Here is a 12,432-nt window from a genome sequence, read left to right as displayed (position 1 = left end):
AAATGCAAAAGGTTTATGATTGAATTGGCAACAATGCAAAAGGTTTAGGACTCAATTGGCACCAAAAAAAGGTTTAGGACTGAATTGGCATAAATGCAAAAGGTTTAGGACTGAATTGGCACCAAAAAAAGGTTTAGGACTGAATTGGCACAAATGCAAAAGGTTTAGGACTGAATTGGCACCAAAAAAAGGTTTAGGACTAAATTGGCATAAATGTAAAAGGTTTAGGACTCAATTGGCACCAAAAAAAGGTTTAGGACTAAATTGGCACAAATGCAAAAGGTTTATGACTTTTTTGATACTTTTCCCAATATTAATTTCTAAAGATACATGACCCAACACAATCTTACAGACAAACTAATGCACGTCGCAATTGCAAACGATTAATTACCAGAACTCTATGTTGATATCATTTCTAGAACTTGGATTGAATTTGGCCAACAATAAGCTTATCCACTTGGAATGCTTTGCAAGAATGTCCATGGCAATATTCGGAGTTGACCCAAACACTGCATTAGAGACGGTAATGACACCTGGGTTTTGGCTACCAAGTGCTGCAATAGCAAAAGCATTTCCGGAACCAGTATTTCTCTGGAAATGGACAAGGCTCTGAGGGAAGACGAACGCATCACCCTTTTGCAAGACCTTGGAGATGAGGCGATTATCTGGGTTGGAGGTGATGAACCCTACTTCGAGGGTCCCTTCCAAGACAACCAAAATCTCAGTGGCACGCGGATGAGTGTGGGGTGGGTTGATTCCCCACGGTGCGTAATCGATGCGGGCCAAGGAGATGCTGAGAGTGTTGAGCCCTGGGAGCTAAGCCACGAACACCGGGGTAACCCTAGAGCCGACCGCGTTCAATGTGTTGCCTGGAAGATGGAGTCCACTAAAAGAGAAGTCATTTGCCTGAACTGTTTTGGGATCCTTGCAAGCCAGGCCATTCACAAGCACTGCAAAATTCGAACTAGAAAACAACTAATTAATATGACTAAAGCAGCTTATGATAATGTGCTTCGCTATTATACAAACAAAATACACCCTAACTAACATACACCTTTCTCCAAATAGCTAGTTAATCTTATTTCCCTTGCATTTGTTGAAAAATAAAATCCTTCTTCCCTCCTACTTTTAGGGGAAGAAGAGATGCTACCTAATACAAAATTCTAGATGATACTCTTGTGCATGCATAACACAATTGCTCAAATATATAAGGGAACCAATTTCTACTTCATTAGTACTTCCCCATTAACTCTATACTAAAGATCCATACATTACTCCTGAAATAACTCCATGATAATAATTAGCAACTCTCAAAGAAATAAAATGTGAAACCCTAAACTCCAAACCTTAAAATTAACTTTTTTGTGAGAGGTCTAGTACGTCAATTGCATAATGAAATGAGGTAACTCTCCTAGAAAATAAGCTCCACTAGAGCTATCTTTTTATTGTTATTATTATTTTTTTTGATAGGTAAAGTTAACGTTACAAAATAACAGAGGTTTTGAGTGAGAATGAGGTGAGCATGTTAGAGATATATATTCGAGATATCGATCTTCCCTAATTTATAATGTTAGAGATATCAATCCTCCCTGATTGATTCTATTTGATGTTATTTGATATTGTAATATTTTGTTACTTTAGATAGTTATCTAGAACAGCCTATAAATAGGCTCATGTATCATCAGTATTAGACACACAGAAATATAGAAATTCTCATTTTCCACTTTATTCTTCACATGGTATCAAAGTCAATATTATTTTTTTGAGGAAGGGGCCACAGTGTTTTAAGCCAGTAGCCACAGCCATGCGGGATATCCATTCTCCGCCGGACGGACGCCGAACTGCCGTCTTGATTGCTGCTCGGAAAGTCTCATTGCTTATTTCGAAAATCGAACAACATCGTTAGACTCGTTACCTCGAAACGAGTCAGATTCTTCAATTTCGTCACCAACAGACTTGGGAAGCCTCCACACGCGCCACCATGTCACGGGCCCTCCGACGCCATTGCCTGTAAGTCCATTTTCCGACGTCAATATTTGGATATATTCCAAAAAGAACACCATAGACAGGTTCTACATCCTCCGGCGCAGCAACGAACGTTGCCGAAAAAGTCTCCACGCGCCCTCACACACCTCCGAGGTCCTCTGCGTGTGAGATCCACACGCCGCATGAGCCACACACGATCCGCCGGTTCGAACCACTGATGTCACCCTCTAACGTCATCGACACGTCACCGCCACGTCACCTACCACATGTGATATCCGCGCCTCATCATCTGCCACGTCAGCATAGCACCGTGACCGTTGACCGCGCTGACCAACCGTTGACCGGCGTTGACCTTGCGTTGACCAGAACGGTTTATTTATTTTCTGACCGGTTCGATCTCTTTTGGACCGGTTCTTGGCATTTTTAGACCGGTTCCTAAGGTATTTTAACGTTCTGAATCCATTTTTGGCATTATTTTTTCCATATCAGCCTTGGAAATATCGGTTTTCTTAGAATTCATTATATTGGGTATATTCTAGTTTATTACATGTCATGGAAAAATTAGAAGTCTCAATACCCATTCAGAACATCTTGAATGGATCAAACTATATCTTATGGGCTCAAGAAATGTCAAGTTTTCTAAAAGGATGTAAGCTTTGGCGTTACGTCACTGGAGATATTCGCAAGCCTGTTCAGGCTACTGGTGAGGCTGATGATAAATTTGTTGAACGTTTGGAGGAGTGGGATAGCAGGAATCATCAGATACTCACGTGGATTCAAAACACTTCGATTCCATCTATCAAACTTCAGTTTGGTCGACTAAATACAACAAAGGAAGCTAGGGATCTTCATGCCAGTCGTTATTCCATGTCAGACATTGCTCATCAATATCAACTGTTAGGGAATTTACATCGCATGCATCAGGCGACAGGTTAGTCTATTAACGAATTTTTATCTTCGATGCATGCTATATGGGATCAACTAGCCTTATCTAATCCTAAATGGGAGTCAACTACTGATGCCCGCATGTTTACTGAATATCGCGATCGAATGCGTGTAATGCAATTCTTGATGGCACTTAATGATGAGTTTGAACCTGTGCGAGCTTCACTTTTGCATCGAGATCCTTTACCTCGTCTTGAGGCAGTTGTCTCAGAACTGTTGACCGAAGAGACTCGACTAGCTACTTTAAAAGCACAACGCGCTACTCTATCAGTCTCCACTCCTACAGATGCAGTACTTGCCACTTCTGGCTCTTCCTCCTGGCGCAAGCCTTACTGTACACCCTGCCGTCGACCTAGTCATTGTGCATCCAATTGTTATCAGCTACAACCTAAGCAACCTATGGGAACAAACAACCGATCTTGGTTCAGAGGTTCGCATGTGTGCTCATCCACTATTGCTGCTACCATTGAGGATTCTTCCAACCGTTCATCAATTACACTATCATTAGATGATCTTCGATCCACAGTCCGTTCCATTATTCAAGAATCTAGTACTTCTAGCTCCTCTGTACCTAACTCCTCTACTCTGTTGGTTAATCCAGGTACTTCTGATTCGTGGTTTTTTTTATTCTGCCTGCTGTAATCACATGATCTCTAACTCCCATTTATTCAAGTCAAAATCATACACTTCACAAGCACCTATTATTCATACCGCTGATAACTCTAAGATACTAGTGAGTCATACAGGGAACATTTTGACATCCACATTATCCTTGCCCGATACATTTATGGTTCCTAAGCTCTCATTAAACTTGATATTTGTGGGACAACTATGTGAACTTGGTTTTGACATTCATTTTTCTTCGAATGGTTGTCGTGTACAGGATCCACGGGCGGGACAGACAATTGGGACAGGCTGTAAAGTGGGTAGCTTGTTTGAACTTGTTTCTTTAAATCTTCCCAATTTCTTCACTAGTTGTGCTGCCACAGTATCATCTGAAACTTGACATTCTCGTTTGGGTCATCCTTCTTATTCTAGATTAAGTCCTTTGATTTTAAGTGGTCATTTAGGTTCCATTGACAATAAAACTTTTGATTGCTTGCCTTGTAAACTGGGAAAACATCATGCCTTACCATTTAATATTAGTGAATCTGTCTCTCATGCTCCATTTGATCTCATTCATTCAGATATTTGAGGACCATCTCCTACTCCCACTATGGTGGATCTCGTTACTTTGTGATTTTTGTGGATGATTATTCTCGTTTTACATGGCTATATCTTATGAAGAATTGATCTGAACTTACTCATATCTATGGTAACTTTGCTGCCATGATCAAAACACAATTTTCTTGAGCTATCAAATTTTTTCGTACTGATAATGCCATGGAATATAGGGACAGAGAGTTCCTTAGAATTCTTTCTCAGAATGGTACTGTCATTGACCGTTCTTGTCCAGGAACTTCTAAACAAAATGGTCGAGCAAAGCGTAAACACAGGCATATCTTAGATATTGTACGAACTCTTTTAATTTCAGCATCTTGTCCAGAAAAGTTTTGGGGAGAAGCCTGTCATACTCCTGTATATACTATCAATTGTATTCCGTCACCTATTATAGGTAACATTTCTCCTTACGAGCGTTTGTATGACAGTGTTCGCAATTACAATCTTCTTCGAGTTTTTGGTAGTGCATGTTTTTTTACATCTTCTTCCTAATGAACGCACGAAGTTAGAACCTCGTGCTCGTCTATGTTGCTTCCTTGGATATGGCATTGAGCATAAAGGGTATAGATGTTGGGATCCTATCTCTAATCGTCTTCGTGTGTCTCGTCATGTTACATTTTGGGAACATAAGATGTTTTCGTCTCTGTCCTTTTGAATCCTCCCCAACTATTCCAATTGTCCGTTTCTTCACCAATCCTTCTGTAGATCTATTTCCAGAAGATGACACAATCAAATCTTCCTCTTTGGAATTGCCCTCTCCTAATCTTGATGAAGGTATTTTTGGAAATCCCACTTCAGCAGATCCTGACATGTCTATGCCATCCGTGGATTCTTCTTCTCCCGTTCGTCGTTCCACCCGTGTAAGTCAACCTTCTGTTCGACTTCATGATTTTCACTGTTATTCTACAATTGCTTCTTTTCATGAGCCTCACACATATAGAGAAGCTCGTACTAATCCTCTTTGGCAACAAGTAATGGCGGATGAGTTGCAAGCATTAGAAAAATCTCGTACTTGGGATTTGGTTGATTTGCCTCTTGAAAAGTCGGCTATAGGTTGTAAATGGGTGTACAAGATCAAAACCAACGCAGATGGTACAGTTGAATGCTACAAAGCTAGACTAGTAGCAAAAGGTTTCACTCAGGAATATGGCATTGACTATGATGAGACGTTTGCTCCAGTTGCACGTCTTACTTCTATTCGCAGCCTCCTTGTTGTTGCTGCTATTAAGCATTGGCCTCTGTTTCAGATGGATGTCAAAAATGCATTTATCAATGGTGATCTCACTGAAGAAGTCTATATGGAGCCTCCTCCTGGATATACTCACACTCCTAATAAAGTGTGTCGCCTACGTCGTGCATTATATGGGCTGAAGCAGGCTCCTCGTGCATGGTATTCTAAGTTTAGTTCCACCATGGAACGTCTTGGTTTTACGTCCAGTCCCTATGACAATGCACTCTTTATTCAACAAACATCTCGTGGGTATATTATGCTATTATTATATGTGGATGACATGATTATTACTGGCGATGATCGTAATGGTATTGTGAAACTTCCACAGTTTTTGAGTCAACAGTTTGAAATGAAGGATCTCGGACGGCTCAGTTACTTTCTAGGTCTAGAGGTTATGTCAGATTCCTCAAGCAAAATATGCCACTGATCTTCTTTCTCGAGCTGGACTTACCAATGACAAAACTGTTACAACCCCCATTGAGACTAATGTCAAATTTGATGACAAAGATGGCACTCCTCTTTCAAATCCTACGCTTTATCGACAGCTGGTTGGCAGTCTTGTATACCTCACTGTTACCCGCCCTGACATTGCTTATGCTGTTCATATCGTAAGTCAATATATGACCGTGCCGCGAACGACTCACTTTTCTGCTGTTCTTCGCTATGTCAAGGGTACCTTATTTCACGGTCTTCACTTTTTTGCTAACTCAAGCTTAGGGTTGACAGCTTGTTCTGATACTGACTGGGCTGGCGATCCTCTTAATCGTCGATCTACTACAAGCTACTGCTTCTTCTTAGGAAAGTCTCTTATTTCCTGGCGTAGCAAGAAAAAGACTACCATCGCCCGATCAAGTACTGAAGCAGAATATCACACTCTTGCTGATACAACATCAGAATTACTATGGCTGCGGTGGTTATTGGAAAACATGGGAGTCCGTCAAAATGGTGGACCGACCATTTATTGTGATAACCAGAGTGCTATCCAAATAGCACATAATGATGTGTTTCATGAGCGTACCAAGCATATTAAAATAGATTGCCATTTCATACGCTCTCATGTGCATTGTGGTATTGTTCATCTTGTTCCCACTATATCGATTGATCAGACGGCAGATGTTTTCACTAAGGCACATCCACCCAGGCGTTTTCAAGATCTCATTTCCAAACTCCAGTTGACCTCTTCTATGTCACCTTGAGTTTGAGGGGGATGTTAGAGATATATATTAGAGATATCGACCTTCCCTGATTGATAATATTAGAGATATCAATCCTCCCTGATTGATTCTATTTGATATTATTTGATATTGTAATATTTTGTTACTTTAGATAGTTATCTAGAACAGCTTATAAATAGGCTCATGTATCATCAGTATTAGACACACAGAAATATACAAAAATTCTCATTTTCCTCTTTATTCTTCACAGAGCATTTGCAAAGCAGGGCAAGCACCTTTTGGAAGTGAAACCCGGGAATAAGCAAGTCTGCTTTATAAGAATAGATACTTAAATGGAACACCAAAAGCAATGATACCAAACATTCTTATTCTAAGCTCTTTTGCTCTGGCCCCTAAACACGTTTTGTGCAACATGACGAGTCGCAGCATTTTACCTGCACTGCCAGCTTGAGCGACACAGAAATCTCGCAGAGGACCATGATCAGCTGCTCCAAAAGTGAACAAAACACCCAAGAAACAAATCAAGAGGACACTCTTCGCCATTTTCCGAAATCAAAATCTTCACGAGATGATCCTGCTTAGTTTCTCTCAGGTGCAAGGAGATTAGTGCTTGTTGTGGGTGGATGATGAAATAGCCTGAGCAGTGACCAAGTATTTACACACGTGCGAGAGCAGAAGCCAACGAAGATTCAGATGATAATAAAATTGAGTAATATTAAAAATATCACTTGAAATCAGCAGGCCAGTCTCTCTGCGAAAGAGTCATATAGAACTTAGCTGTTCAAAGGAATCTATGTTGTCGCCGAACAGAACATGGACGTCCTGTCCCTAAAATAGTGATGGGAATGGAGGGATAGGCATTAGCGACGGCAACTTCACGCGTAAGAACCAACCAGCGACGATATTTCTTGACCAAGTTTTGCTCTATTACGTGTTCAAAAGCTCAGACATAATTACTTGGCAAATGGTACTTCGATATAACTTAAACTTTTAGATGAGTTGAGTATAATATTCCATGCAATTTATTACTGTGTGAAGGGATGAGATGGGGGAGGTTAGCCCGAAATGATTAGGTCTTGTGGTATGAATTTGTCTTTTAAATGATCTAACGAGTAGATTTGAATGCACGATATGAAATCGAGTCAGAGGCGATGTTATGTAAAATTTGAGTCATTCTCTTATAGTTTCACATCATATGAATTTCCGATCTTTATTTGCTTGATTTACTAACTTTTTTATATTAAACTACCAATTGGTTCTAGCTAACCAACTCTCATTGAGCTATTTACCAACATATATATGATTTTATTTTGAGAAAAAGATACTACAAGTGCCATAATTTTCGTACAGCATTCTGAGTGTCATAATGTTTTTTCGATCACTTAAGTATTATAACTTATGTACGCGTCCACTTGAATACCATAACTTTTTTCCGATCACTTGAGTGCAATATCTTTTCAATCAGTCACTTGAGTGTCATAACTTTTTAAAAATGTTCACCACAAGTGTTATGCCATGTCGGATTTTAGGCATTTGGGTAAAGGTTTTTAACAATTTTTAGCACTTAAATGATCGATTGAAAGTTATGGTACCTAAGTGAACGTTTTTTTAAGTTATGACACTTAAGTAGTTAAAAAAAAGTTATGGCATTTAAATAAGTATTATACGAAAATTATAACACTTATAGCATTCTTATTATTTTAATATATAAAATATGTCATTGTTTATTGTCGCGGATAAGACCTGGCACCCGCTTGTTCCATCCAACTGGCGCCCCCACCACAATAGAGGGCCACCATGGAATGTCAGTGTCTTATCAGCGACCCTTCCCAAAGTTTTTGATGAGGTCGGGAAAAGGAAAGAGATTTAGAGGTAATGCCCAAAAGGCGGGCCTACAGCCCTCAATTAGGCGCAATCTCTCCTATATCTTGGGCGACGTTGAATTTCATTTTAAGTTTTGATTTTGCCTAAAAGATTCTACATGAGATGGGAGTTGCCACTAGCCTTTCAGTGTCGGCTAGAACCAAGCAAGACACGAGAGTTTGTCTCGCTTTCACGCAACCAGAGATTATCTATACTTGATTATGCTAATAATCTAATTAGTGCCCTTTCGGTGCCTCTAAATTGTGCGATCTTCGTTACCAATTATGAACCCTAAATGTTATGTTTCTAGGCGTTCATGCAATGTTCTTTAAGGGTTTATTATGATACCAGGCTTTTCCTAACCATTTTAGAAAGGAAAAGAATAAACAATGTATTTAAATTGCGGGAATTAAATACCCAATTATTGAAAGCTCAAAGTAAAAGTGCAGAATTGAAAACCTAATACTTGTCGGGCAAAAAATATTGCATCGCCTTGTTCTAAGCCCTGGGACATGATCCCACGAGCTTGACTTGATACCAAGTCGGGCAAAAATAGTACATCGCCTTATTATAAGCCTTGGGACATGAACCCAATAAGCTTGATGCTGGAGACTAATCTTAATAGTAGATTAAGACAAGTATAAATTCTACTCATTTTATTAAAGATGACGATGCTAGTCTAGACTAAGCTATCCATTTATTAAGAGAAGGATGCTAAGTCTGATTTGATTTTTTAATTTTCTAGCTAAACTATATCAATTAAAGTCAAAACTATTTGATTATTAATTTCTATGTTCTGGACTAGCCTAATTGATTCTAATCTAAGCTAATGAACCTAAATCTAATCATTGCCTTGGACCGCCTCCTTGAGCTCTCGGCTGCGGACCGCCAGTCTTTGATGATCAATCCCATCATCCAATCATGCAATCACTCAGCTCAAGCAATTCGCAAGCTCAACCAATCAACTATCAATCATCAATCAAGAATTCCGGGTTTGGTTCGTTGATCTGATATTGATCATATGATTTGATTACCCATCCACCTTATAAAATTAAGGGTTGATTAATTAATGCTAAGTTATTATTCACCCCCACTTGAATGTTCATCAAGTAGTAGGCTAAGACACTAAGCAGCTAAAGGATCATGCATTGCTAATCAAAATTAAGAGTAACTAATCATCATTCCAATCACAAGCAAGGTCAATTAAGTATGCAATTAGGCTAATTAGCCTTACAAATCACGAAATTGGTCAACTTCTCTGTTTTTCCCTTTATTTTGACCAATTAAGGCTTCATCCAATTGACAGCCCTAACGAGCTCTAATTTGAGTAATTCAAATTGCTAATGAAAGCTTAGGATATTTACTTCAACTTTCATTTAGGTCACTTCCTTAATTATGGCCCAATTAATACAGTAAATTCAATTGAACTCGGCCACTTGGGATTAAACCCTACTCTGACCCGGTTTTTCAAAAATAGGAGAAAAATATTAAACAAGCCCCAAATGGAAGTCAAATTTTACAAACAACTAGCTTAAGATGCTTTTTACAACTTTCGATTATTAAATTTTGCAAACAAGCCCTTCATCTATGAGTAATTATGTAAATTATCCTAAGGACTCGATCTGAAACAGTTTTGAAGCCCGTTCTCATTTTGACCTTGTTGATTTAAATTAGCCGTCACGTAGGACGATTAACATCTATGTCAGTGATTTCCTGTAAACACTGGCCGATGGATTAAATTGACACAAATGCAAAAGGTTTAAGACTCAACTGGCCCAAAAAAAAAAGATTTAGAACTGAATTGACACAATTATAATAGATTTATGACTTTATTGGTAATTTCCCGTTTGCTCCCCTCACATCCCTCATCCCACCCTTCGGGCTTCCCTCCTTCACTTTGCAAACTCCTCCACCATCGTTGACTGTGGCGATGGGGTCCAGAGGAGGATGAACCAATGTCCTCTGCCCCAATGCTTGCATTTTGATGTGGCTGGTCTCATGCGACGATGATTCCATCTACTGCAGTTGCTTATTATGCATAATACAAGGACCGACAGTACTAGTTCTAGCAGAGTCGCGATAATGGCAAAAACGATGACGTTTTGGCAGTGATTGTAGCGTTGAATAGAGGATGATTTTAGTTTGGTTCTAAAGAGATTAACAGTCAAATCAAGAAAATTTTACGAGTTTCGGTTTATTTAAAAGAAAACGAGTCAACAGATTATTTAGACTAAAATGCAGAAGCATGATTTCTTCCTTTGAAAAAGAACATTTTTTTCATAGTATAACTTGACCTCCATCATTGTAAGATAGTCCTAGGTGCGGGTGATGAACTTGGGGACTCTGGCTCTCATGCTCGGGTCCCAGTGACCTGAGCCCAAGATCCCCAATGCCCAAACCCAGGACCCGACGACCTAGACCCGTGACGTGAGGACATAGACCCATGACCCCGGCGCCTAGACACGGGTTCCCAATGCCTGGACTTAGGTCCTCACGGCACAGCATTGAGTCCTCACGGTCCAGACCAAGTAGGTATGACTTCTATCTTATTTGCAAAGAGCAATAATATACATGAATGTACCATTAGCAATAAACTTTCTTATTCAATGACCACATTAGCAATAAATGTACCATTAATAACACGACACCTGTTCTCCGGTTTCCACCTCAGCTTTTCGACTGCCAAGTCTACACTCCGGAGGCCAAATATAACTTAAGGATTTAATGGTGACAATTTTTTAAAAATACATCGACCATTATGAAAATTTATTTTCGAGATCAAGATCAAGATCAACATAGCTTACGGCCCCAGCTCCATCTCGTTCCCACAGCCATCCCCTCCCTCCTCGCGATTGACCGCATCTTAATCCGCCCCAACAGACAAAATCTTCCTAGCATCAAGTTGTCATTGGTCATCAATTAAGTTGTTGCCCAAACTCGCCCATGACAGAAAGTTTTGTCCAAATTTCTTGAGCCGACCCAGGCATTTAACTAAGTAGCCTTATCCAGACCCGTCCAAAAATGCCTTTCAGGACTATTTGGCTCAGACATGTCTAAGCAGAAAGTTGGATCGTCGAGTTGGTCCATTGTTTCAAGCGTTCCCTTTTCTTTAGCTAGAGATTCCCTCAAGGCCCTTCCTCTGCCTGAGCTCCTCTTCAAGTGCTTCAACCTGCAAATAGGCAACGATGCTGGCATATTCCCATATAATTATAACGAGACATTATGTCCCAAATTTAAGGTCAACCCATCAGGTGCAGGTTGTAGCTAAGTACTTCACAAGGTCCATAATCATCAAAGATGGACTGAGCAACTTCCACCGATCGGAGTCCGCTCAAGCTTTAGAAACACCAACAGTTCTGCGTCATCTACAAGCTGAGATAAAAGTAAATTAGCAAAAAGAGCAGACTCTTACCCATCGAGTAATATAAAGGGGTCAATTCTTCCAGTTTAGGATTCTCTAGAATTCACTAATGCAAATGCAAGACAATGTAAAACATTCACAACAAGAACATTAATCTGCCCATTTTTCCAGCCTTTTGATACTGTGTCCAATGTTCATATGCCTTGGTTTGCAGTTGCAGCCTCTGCCATTGCTCTGTTAAGTTGTTCATCAAGTTCATCGTTTTCTTCCGTCCAGTCAGGAAATTTGGGTATTCAGGAAGGACTCTAATCACAGTGTTCAGTTGTATATAAGACCATCCAGTTCACCAAAGTGAAACATACACTTGAATCACTATGCCCAACATATTACATGCATAATAATACTAATTTTTCTATTAAAAAAATTGATTAACTTATCTTACTGTTTCATAAAAAAGGGGGTTGGGGTTCACAAGGAAGTTCATAGGAAGGCATCGAGCTTTATTCCTATCTATGATGGATCCTCTTGCCTCACTAGAAAACGAGGGTATATCGTCTTCAACTTCACTAGAGCTGGATCTTGAAGGAGCTGAACCTATAGATATAGAAGGACTTCTGAAGTTTTGGGATCCAGACTCCGCAGCAGAATTG

At 39.8% G+C, this 12,432-nt stretch overlaps 1 pseudogene; it reads right to left on the bottom strand.

Moving 5' to 3' along the window:
• Positions 1-415: 415 nt before the first annotated feature.
• LOC115693761 (putative germin-like protein 2-2) lies at positions 416-7,367 on the bottom strand (annotated as a pseudogene).
• Positions 7,368-12,432: the final 5,065 nt, after the last annotated feature.

The sequence above is a fragment of the Syzygium oleosum genome, unplaced genomic scaffold, assembly GCF_021117445.2.
Source record: "Syzygium oleosum isolate NSW1041296 unplaced genomic scaffold, Sole_v2.1 Sole_v2.40, whole genome shotgun sequence".
NCBI classification, from domain to species: Eukaryota; Viridiplantae; Streptophyta; class Magnoliopsida; order Myrtales; family Myrtaceae; genus Syzygium; species Syzygium oleosum.
This window is presented reverse-complemented; position numbering and strand designations above follow the sequence as displayed.